The sequence below is a fragment of the Lycorma delicatula genome, chromosome 9 (genome assembly GCF_047948215.1).
Source record: "Lycorma delicatula isolate Av1 chromosome 9, ASM4794821v1, whole genome shotgun sequence".
NCBI classification, from domain to species: Eukaryota; Metazoa; Arthropoda; class Insecta; order Hemiptera; family Fulgoridae; genus Lycorma; species Lycorma delicatula.
The window spans coordinates 127,113,369-127,124,294 of record NC_134463.1 but is presented as its reverse complement, the minus strand read 5'-3'; the positions used below and the strand labels follow the sequence as shown (position 1 = coordinate 127,124,294).

The following is a 10,926-nucleotide window of genomic DNA, read 5'->3' as shown; positions in this document are numbered from 1 at the left end:
CAGAAGCATTTACTATACCAGTACTAAAACCTGGTAAAGACAAACCAACCCGTCAAGCTACCGCCCTATTTCTTTAACAAGTGTTTTGTGTAAAATAATGGCGAGAATGGTAAACCGCAGGCTTACATGGTACTTGGAGAGATATGGCTATCTATCTCCAGAACAGTGTGGTTTCCGACAAGGACGATCTTCCATTGACACTAAATGGTCAATGGAAACAGCCATACAAAACGCTTTCTTAAACCCCGAGCACCTCGTCGTCGCTATCTTCTTTGATATAAAAAAGGCGTACGACACGGCCTGGCGACGTGGTATTCTTAACATCCTCAAAGAATGGGGAATCAAGGGCAATATACTTGCTTTTATCCGTGGATTCTTAAATCACTGAACGTTTCATGTTCGTGTGGACGATTCGCTCTCAAGTAGTGTCATATTGGAGACTGAAGTCCCTCAAGGTGGTGTATTAATTTTCTGTAGCCATAAACAGTATTACCAATTGTGAGCAGGCTCCTGTCTCATGTTCTCTATTTGTTGATGATTTTGCTATTTACATTGCGAGCCATTCTATACCCACAGCAGAGAGACTACTACAGAACACTACATCTCACCTTGAAATTTGGTCCAGGATTACTGGTTTCACATTTTCATCCAACAAAACAAAATGTGTAGTCTTTTCTCGGCTACGAAACCCTTCTAATCCGCAAGTTTTCTGAACGGAGAGCTTATCTCCTTACGTCAAGTTTTTAGGTTTATTTTTTGATAGCCGTCTTACTTGGGTCAGACATATAAAAGAATTAAAAATAAAATGTTCCAAACTTTTAGATATGATGCAAGTCCTTAGTAACACCAATTGCGGAGCCGATTGGTCATGTATGATATGTTTTTACTATTCCTTTGTTCATTCCCGTTTAGATTATGGTTGTGTCGCCTACTCTTCAGCTCGTCAATCCGTGCTGGACGGTGAACATCATGCTTTCCTTCGGCTTGCCACAGGCGCGTTTAGGTCAAGCCCCTGTCTCAAGCTTACTTGTAGACTGTGGTGAACCATCACTTTGGGATAGACGAGACCAGCTCTTATTATATTATTTTGCTCGCCTCAGCGGACAGTCGAATCACCCAGCTTTTGACCCAGTTCTTAAGAATGCTAGTTTGAGGAAGTATGAATACCGTTCATGTTGTACTGCGCCTGTGGGTGTCCGTACACGACGTCTGCTGCAGCGTATGAATGTTGGCACTCCCTCGTTCTTTCCATCATGTCCGTGCTCGAATCCCCCGTGGAGAATAAACCATGTAAATTTTACGTTTGATCTTACAACAACGTATGATAAACTATCAACGTCACCTATTGTTTTCCAGCAGATGTTTCAGTTTCTCCTCACCAAGTCGAACCCAGACGTGGTGGTATACACTGATGGGTCGAAACATGACGGTAATGTTGGTTGTGGTTTTGTTTTCAATGAACAGACTTATATGTTTGGCCTACTCAGTGTTACGAGTGATAACTTCTTGTTACCAAATCTATTTTGTCTCAAAACAGCAATGATCAGCAGAGAAACTATCTACATACAATAAAAAAGAATTGTCAATTTTTTTAAAATTAATTTGTGAAGAGTAAGAATGAATGTAAAAAATATATAAATTGATAAAATTGAGGTACTACTACTTTATTTTAGGAAATTTGTAAAAGTTAATATTAAAAAATACAATAAATAACAGGTGTTATGAAACGAAAAATATTCAATTTCTATATTTTTATTATTATTTTAATTTATTTTTTCAACTTAATTATTTTTTATTCAATATAACAGAATGTGGTTAAACTGTATACTTTTATTTAAAAAAAAGTTACACTGTTTTGAATTTCATAGAAATTGCGTATGCTGAAGATGTTTTCAGAGCTGTTTAACAGCTTCCTACAATATTACTGAATTAAATAAAACATGTTTTTTTTTTGGGGGGGGGGTGAAAAGCACTTTTGCGTTATCATCACCTAAGTCAAAATAATAATAAGAAGCTTCTTCTTAGGTATTAAAATACTTGTAAAGTATTTCTTGTTTTCTCACCAGAGAAAACAATATGTGTAATCTTTTCTCATCTACAAGACCATTTCACTCCACAAGTCCTGCTCAGTGGAGAGCCAACTGCTATCTCTACTGATGTTAAATTTCTAGGGTTACTTTTTGACAGTTGCCTTACATGGACCAAACAGATGTTTAATATTTATTATGAAGAGATAAGCATTAAAAGGCATATAAACTTTCTGGTTTTAGCACTGTTTTATGTTGTCTTAATTTTGCATTTCTAGGTAATTGTTTTTTTGTTGTAAATGTTTTCAGTTAATATATGGGCTTTATTTACTTTTATTATTCTTTCTTCTATAGCTTTCATTTCTAGTCTATCTTCTTCTAATGTTACACCTAGGTATCTGAATTGATTGACTTTTCTGTTTTTGTTTTCATAAGTTTAGGGTGTGGTTTTATAAATAGTCATACATATTGTATTTTAATAGAAATTTGTAGACCTGTTCTGATGATTATCTTATTTAATATTTCTATTTCTGAATTGAATCTAGATCTCTGATAGTAATACAGATCATCTGTGAAAGTTAACCGTTTATTTCTAAATTTTGTTTTTTGGTATCTTAAGCAGATTTGTTGAAGTTTTTATTTCCCATCTTTTTACCGTTGAATAGAATAGGGAATTTTATTTTGTGTATTTATCCTTTGTTTTATTTTTAATTACTTACTTAATACTTGAATGATAGTATCTGCTTGACAATTGAGTTACCTCCATCTAATGACGCCTTTTCATTTATCATAAATGATCCTTGAGTACTTGAACATTTTTTTAACAAGTAATAATGTAGTAGTTATATCTATTCATAATTTACTGATGAGTTACTTTTCAACCTTAATATTAATATTAGATTAATGAATTATTTGTTACAAAAATGTTTACCAAAAACATGTTACTTTGCTAATTGTACTAAAACGGATAAATTTTCATGTTTTAGCGTAAATATTTCAAATTATTTTATAAACTTTTAATTTCATCCTTTGACAGAATGCAATCTAACAAACTATTGTTGAGCAAATTCTCAACTTTTTTATCTCAGTTTATGTTCTTTTGCGATTATGATTTTTTCTGTCAATTTTGGATACAATAAACGAGAATTTGAGCAAATACAAATAATGTATGTTCAGAAATGACTATATTTTAAGTAGGTGCATATGAGATGTTTTTCTTTTGATTGTCGTATGAAGTACAGTTAATATAAAAATAAACATAATTCGGTAGTTATCCCGAGATTTGATTTTGACCTGAATAAGTTATATTGTGTCAACCATGGTTTAATTTAAATTTACAATATCAGCAGTATTTCACACTGCTAAATGTTTAATAGCACGGTTACAATTGACGTTTATAAAAAAATAATGAATAGCAGTACTTTTGTTTAATCACGGATATTAAACACAATCTGCTTATCAGATACTGTTGTGAATTTTGGGAGCTACATTTAAATGACAATATCGTATGCTGACACTCTACAGAAGTAATTTAGTTTTCGGTCAAAGAAGCTCTAGTGTTGTCTAAAATGCTCAAAATAAAGGGTCGAGAGATGGCAGGCACACATGTGTTGTTATATTATTGTTAATCAGTAATTATTATTTATTATGGTTTTATTTTAGTTTTAGTGTTAATTTAATAAAATGAAGTATAGTATTATCTACCGGTCTTATTTATTTATTTTTTAAAAACATTCGTTAAACGACTGCATCGATAAGATCAATGGACCCAAATGAGGTACGAAATTTCATCTTGTCATCTTTAATACTTAACTGCAAGGACTATCTGACGATTATTTTTAGCCGACGGCGGTTTATTAATCCGCAATTGTATAAATAGAAATTATGTGATCTAATACTACAAAGTTAGTTTGTTTTGTTTCGTCTTGCATGTCAGATTTCCCCTATCGGTTAAGAAAGGTTAGGGTCACTTCAAGAGTAGGCCGATTTGAGCTAAACTTGAATTTTATATTTAATACGTAAATAAATAAGTGTAGCACGTAATGAGATGTCAATCAGTGTGTTTTATTTTGAATTATTGTTTAATTGTTTGTTAGGTCGCTTCAAATTTCATCACTATATTTTATCCAACTAGGTCAGTAAACTGTCTTAACCTAGCATTATTTAAATGGTCCGTACTATTTCTTGGTTTTAAGCCATTGTTACTAAATTAAATTAATATTCCTTCTATAACCCAATTTATAATTATTGTTAATTATATGAATTGCAATTGTAATCTTTCATCCTTAAATCTTTGAAATATATTTGTATGCAGTAACAGAATATTTTATTTTACTGCGCGATTTTAAGCGAATTCAATCTTAAATTATCTTATATCTTATTTGTTATATGTTATGTGACATAATTTGTATTAATAGTTTTGGTCCAAATTTGTTGTAATTTAGGTTAGGAATAAGATTACCACATTGTTAATCGTTGATGAAAATATGTTCTTTGTTTTAGGGGAAAAATGTTTTTAAAAAAAACATTTAATTAGATCCTTTATTTGTAATTAATTTCAACCAGAATCATACAATTTCTCATGTTTGTCATATGTTTTCACAATTCCTCAAGGACCAATAAAAATGTTTAAAAGAAAAATATTAAACATAATTTTGATTATTTATTGGTTAAACTGTTGTTTACATGTAAATTTTAAATTGAAGTTGTAATGCGTAAATTGTTTTTTTCATAAAAAAATAGTGAACAATTGCGGATAGTAATTTAATTTAATACAGACAGGTCTTATTATAGAAAAATGTTTAGATTTGTTTTAATTAGTTAAAAAATGTTATAGAGAAATTAATAAGCAGTATAAAATATTTAAAAGTTAAGATTATATATAATTCTTGGTCGTAGACAACCTTCAGTGACTTGTAGGCTGCCTTGTATTACAACTAATTATGAGATTGGTTAAATACAATAGCGTTTCCTAATCCTACAAGAGAAAATGCTTTTCATGAAGCTAGGAAATATTCTCTTCAGTGGATGCAATTTACATGTGAACTGCATACTAATAAAAAACAACAAAATTGATTTGATAATACATAGAATAATCTCATGTTATTAATCTTGCTTCCAGATTGTCGATTATAAATATGACTGTTCTTATTACATTTTAATACTATACATAGCTTACATTATTATCTGATTTATTTATTTAACATTTTTCTATTGAAAATCAAAGATAATAATCAAAAATTTTGTTTTCTAATCAAATATAATAAAGCTTAGCCATTTTGAGCATTTGTAGTACAATAAACTGACAACCTTTGTTCATTACAATAAACACTGTTTTTACCCAACCACTGTCATAATCAGCAGTTATAAAAGACCTACATTGTCTCTGAATAATTGCCTACGACAAAGAATTATACTTATAATTTATACAAGAATTATACAGTACTGATCAGTAATTTCTCCTAAATTTTTTATATTGTCAGTCAGTTTCTCTTCAAAAGAGAAACTGACAAATTTTTGTCAGCCAGTTTTTTTAATCAAATTAGAACATTTCAACAGTTTTTTTTTTTGTAATATATCTGTATTAAATTAAATTAGTAAACTAAAAATTGTTCATTATTTTTTTAAATGAAAACAATAAACAATTTACTAATTAAAATTTGAATTTAAAATGTAAACAGCAGTTTACATCTTTTGATGCCCTTGTGTTTGACTACACATTAAATGGATCTACACTAAGGCATAAATCAAAAATCAGTGACTTCGGGACCACTCTATAGTACAATCTCAACCCTGAGGATCTATTAATAACAGGACTGCTCAAGCTCTGGGTCTTCTTATTAGAATGTCCAGGAGAGATCTGAGTGTTGAAGCGATGAGAGTGGTTTATGTTGCTCATGTTAGACCAGTTCTGTTGTTTGGGAGTGGATTTTTAGTATCCTTGTTTATATGATATATAGGATAATAATTATTAAAAAAACAAACATTTTCAGATCATAACAGACAAGCTGAAAGTTGATCTATATTGAATTATCTATATTGATCTATATTTAATTGTTTCAAGTTTTATAAAACAAAATCTGTTTGTTAGGTCAAGAATTGTTGTATTCAGATAAAATATTCAGTAAACATGGAATTTTTGTAGTTCTTTTTTTACAGATACTTATAAACATTATTATTATTATTGTTATAAATACTATTTAATAAACAATCATCTGCGCTAATTAATATGTAAGAAAAAAATGAAAGTTAAAAAAAGGATACAGAGTTTCAAACATATTTTAATAATGACATGAAAACATTCGCCAGTCAGATGCTGTTGTGACTGTCAATATATAAGTAAGCTGCTTAAATTAAACCGTTGAAAAATCTTTAAACGGTGTTTATTTGGAAACGGGGCTAAGTTGGAAGCTGCCATTTTGGATTTAAAGTAGGAATGCCGATCCTATGACCCTGCTAAATAAGGGCATCAATAAAACCAATTGTAAGCAAACCGCCTGCCCCTGTGAACCTCTATAAAGAAGTGACTGCTCGGTCAGCATGTTACTGAAGTTGGAATCAGGTGATCTGATTTCTTTGGCATTCATCCGAGGAAAAAGAGATAAATAATCAGGAAACAGCGATAGAATGGGAGTATAATAAATCGACCGATAATGAACTACATCTAATCGGGATGGTTTAACAACATCTCAAATTCTGTGGATTGATTGTCTGGGATCAAATTTTTATTTTTTGAGGATACATGACATCCTTGATTTAATCATTTCTTCGCTGTATCTTGCTGTTGATTTCATTAACACTATTATCAGAATGTTACTTTATGTAGTTTTTAATTTCATGAGCTAGGAAAATTTATAATATTTATTATTTTTATTACAATCTTCTAGAATCTTTATATTTAAATTATCATTAGCTTTATTTATTTATTTTTTATATTTGTAACTTTTTTTTTTTTTTTTTTGTCTTCAGTCATTTGACTGGTTTGATGCAGCTCTCCAAGATTCCCTATCTAGTGCTAGTCGTTTCATTTCAGTATACCCTCTACATCCTACATCCCTAACAATTTGTTTTACATATTCCAAACGTGGCCTGCCTACACAATTTTTCCCTTCTACCTGTCCTTCCAAAATTAAAGCGACTATTCCAGGATGCCTTAGTATGTGGCCTATAAGTCTGTCTCTTCTTTTAACTATATTTTTCCAAATGCTTCTTTCTTCATCTATTTGCCGCAATACCTCATTTGTCACTTTATCCACCCATCTGATTTTTAACATTCTCCTATAGCACCACATTTCAAAAGCTTCTAACCTTTTCTTCTCAGATACTCCGATTGTCCAAGTTTCACTTCCATATAAAGCGACACTCCAAACATACACTTTCAAAAATCTTTTCCTGACATTTAAATTAATTTTTGATGTAAACAACTTATATTTCTTACTGAAGGCTCGTTTAGCTTGTGCTATTCGGCATTTTATATCGCTCCTGCTTTGTCCATCTTTAGTAATTCTACTTCCCAAATAACAAAATTCTTCTACCTCCATAATCTTTTCTCCTCCTATTTTCACATTCAGTGGTCCATCTTTGTTATTTCTACTACATTTCATTACTTTTGTTTTGTTCTTGTTTATTTTCATGCGATAGTTCTTGCGTAGGACTTCATCTATGCCGTTCATTGTTTCTTCTAAATCCTTTTTATTCTCGGCTAGAATTACTATATCATCAGCAAATCGTAGCATCTTTATCTTTTCACCTTGTACTGTTACTCCGAATCTAAATTGTTCTTTAACATCATTAACTGCTAGTTCCATGTAAAGATTAAAAAGTAACGGAGATAGAGAACATCCTTGTCGGACTCCCTTTCTTATTATGGCTTCTTTCTTATGTTCTTCAATTGCTACTGTTGCTGTTTGGTTCCTGTACATGTTAGGAATTGTTCTTCTATCTCTGTATTTGAACCCTAATTTTTTTAAAATGCTGAACATTTTATTCCAGTCTACGTTATCGAATGCCTTTTCTAGGTCTATAAACGCCAAGTATGTCGGTTTGTTTTTCTTTAATCTTCCTTCTACTATTAATCTGAGGCCTAAAATTGCTTTCCTTGTCCCTATACTTTTCCTGAAACCAAATTGGTCTTCTCCTAACACTTCCTCCACTCTCCTCTCAATTCTTCTGTATAGAATTCTAGTTAAGATTTTTGATGCATGACTAGTTAAACTAATTGTTCTGTATTCTTCACACTTATCTGCCCCTGATTTCTTTGGTATCATTACTATAACACTTTTTTTGAAGTCTGACGGAAATTCCCCTTTTTCATAAATATTACACACCAGTTTGTATAATCTATCAATCGCCTCCTCCCCTGCACTGCGCAGTAATTCTACAGGTATTCCGTCTATTCCAGGAGCCTTTCTGCCATTTAAATCTTTTAATGCTCTCTTAAATTCAGATCTCAGTATTGTTTCTCCCATTTCATCCTCCTCAACTTCCTCTTCTTCCTCTATAACACCATTTTCTAATTCATTTCCTCCGTATAACTCTTCAATATATTCCACCCATCTTTTTGCTTTTTGCTTTACTTGTAATTATTTTATTATAAATTAATATATATTTTTTGTCATTATTATTATTATTATTGTAATACTACTCGACTGATAATACACGATTTATTATTAGCATTTATTAAAAACGTTTTATTATATTTATTTGATATTTACTGTGTTGTTTGATCGGTTACGCTAATTGTTAATTAATAATTGTACAAGATATTGCTTATCATTTTTAAGCTATTTACAACACTTATCGTTTTTATTGCGTCTAAAATATGATTTTTTGTATTTAGTAATAACATTGTTTTGTTGTCGTTCCAAGTGGATTGTTTTTTTTTTTTCATTGAAATTATTTTAATTATGTTATTTAACGGCAATACTGTGAAACATAATTAATTCAAGGTAGTTATGGTTTTCTTCTGGCTTATTCAGTTTCTTTGTTTTTTTTTTTATATAAGTTGTAATAATATTTTATGGGTACAGAATATTCTATTATTAGTTTTTTTTTGTTGGTATAAATCGTCAGTTTATGGTAGCTGCCCTAGGATAGATCCTGTACCATTCTATCTCCATTTGCTCTATTATTCTTACTCTTTACCATCCTCTGTTCTTTGCTTCTACTGATCTTTTTAGCGCGGTTTTAATTAACCCTTCTCCTTCCTCACCAGCTACTTTTTTTTTGTTTTTTTTTTGTCCTGATTAAGGATCTGTTCACATTTATCACTTAATTTTGGCTATTCATTATTTAATCTCTCCAGTTTTCTCTACAGTCCCATTTCAACTTTTTCCCATCTCTTCTTATTTTCCATGTTTCACATCTTTAAAGAAGTTCATTCCAAATATAATATGCGATAAACACTGGAAATGTAACTCCATCTGATTATTTTATGAAATAATATTTTCTTTTTAATGTTATTAAATGTTCCTTTAACCATTGCTATATTTTTTTTTTTTAATTTCATTTTTGCTTTTTCTATTTTCTATTATGCTACCGGAGTAATCGTGTAATGTTTTCTTATTTTATGAGGTACTCTCAGTTTATTCAGAATACTCGTTTTATCTTATAAAAATCTCATGTCATTTGTAAATCTTTTACGGTTTATTAACTCATATAGTCATATCTTCAAAAAGAAAATTGGGGTTAGTCGATACCGCATCGTTACTTTACTCTTTATCCTAGATTAAGTTATTAATTTTGTGCTGCCTTTTAATTTTTATGGGTGTTTTATGATTCTGGTAAAAAATATGAAGAAATAGTAATAAAAGTTTTGTTATTGTAACCTGTTCATTACTGTTTTCAAAGGAAGTATTTTTTTGGTAGGTGAATAATTGGTAAACACCATTTTTCACTGTAAGAAACTGAAGTTCGGTTTAACATTTCAAAAAATGTTTTGGGCAGATGTACTTTATGTTATATGAAGTATAATTTTTGATCTTATAAAGTTTTTGATGAGCGCAAAAAATTTGGAAGAAAATAAGAGAGAACATTTGTTTTTTTACTAATAGAGTAGGATAGATTTTGATCTGCGAGTTCAAGAAATATTGTAGAAAAAAATTATTGCAAATTGTGTGCGATATATTTTTTTTGTGATAGAAAACAATTTTTCTTAAAAACCAAGTTTTAAATTCCTTGTTGTAATGCAGAATATTTATTTATTCCAAAGCGATTTATTCCAGGCTTATGCTTGGAAGATGGAAAACTTCCTCGGCTTTCACTGTTCTATGCTGATAGGAATATAATCGTCGTTTCTCATCAACCACTCCTTTTCCTTACCTTGATTACATTTTTCCTTATCGCTTCTACGGGTGCAGATCTAACCCATCTAGAACCCTGCTAAGAATGCTGTAATCTTGATGATAGAACTAGTGCGTCGTTTGTGTTATCAAGTAAAGGTCTGCTTGTGAATCTCATTTCCCGTTCATTGATCGTGCAACACAACAAACTAAACAAAGTTCCCATCAGATAAAGCCAAGTACCTCCTGATTTCTTAGTTTTCTCGAAGTCCTCCTCGATAATAAAGAAATGGTAAGGAACTGGCTTATATTCAATTACTCTTGACAGAGCACTTCATTTTACTGCCACATATAGGATTATATAGAAGGTGATTGATCAGTCATGGCTCTGGTTAGACTAGCATTTGCATTAATATCCATTTACACAATAAATTAATGTATTTTTCTTTGTTTTGAGTTAATGCTAATTTTAGATTTTTTATCCCGTTTCAAACAATGTTTGCACATTTTCTTTTATTATTTACCTTTTAACTGAAGTAGAATTTGCATAGGTCATTACTCTTTTGTTCAACAGAATACCTGCTACATTCAGTTTGTTAAGGTTTTCTTTTCTTCCTGTT

The 10,926-nt window shown here is 30.6% G+C and overlaps 1 protein-coding gene across 1 annotated transcript in view; it reads left to right on the top strand.

Moving 5' to 3' along the window:
- Nucleotides 1–4,036: 4,036 nt before the first annotated feature.
- LOC142329984 (leucine-rich repeat flightless-interacting protein 2-like) overlaps nucleotides 4,037–10,926 on the top strand; it is a 37,384-nt gene continuing 30,494 nt past the window's right edge. Inside the window, exon 1 of the mRNA XM_075374977.1 lies at nucleotides 4,037–4,161. The gene's annotated coding sequence lies outside the window, so the exon portion shown is untranslated. The remainder of the gene's footprint in view (nucleotides 4,162–10,926) is intronic.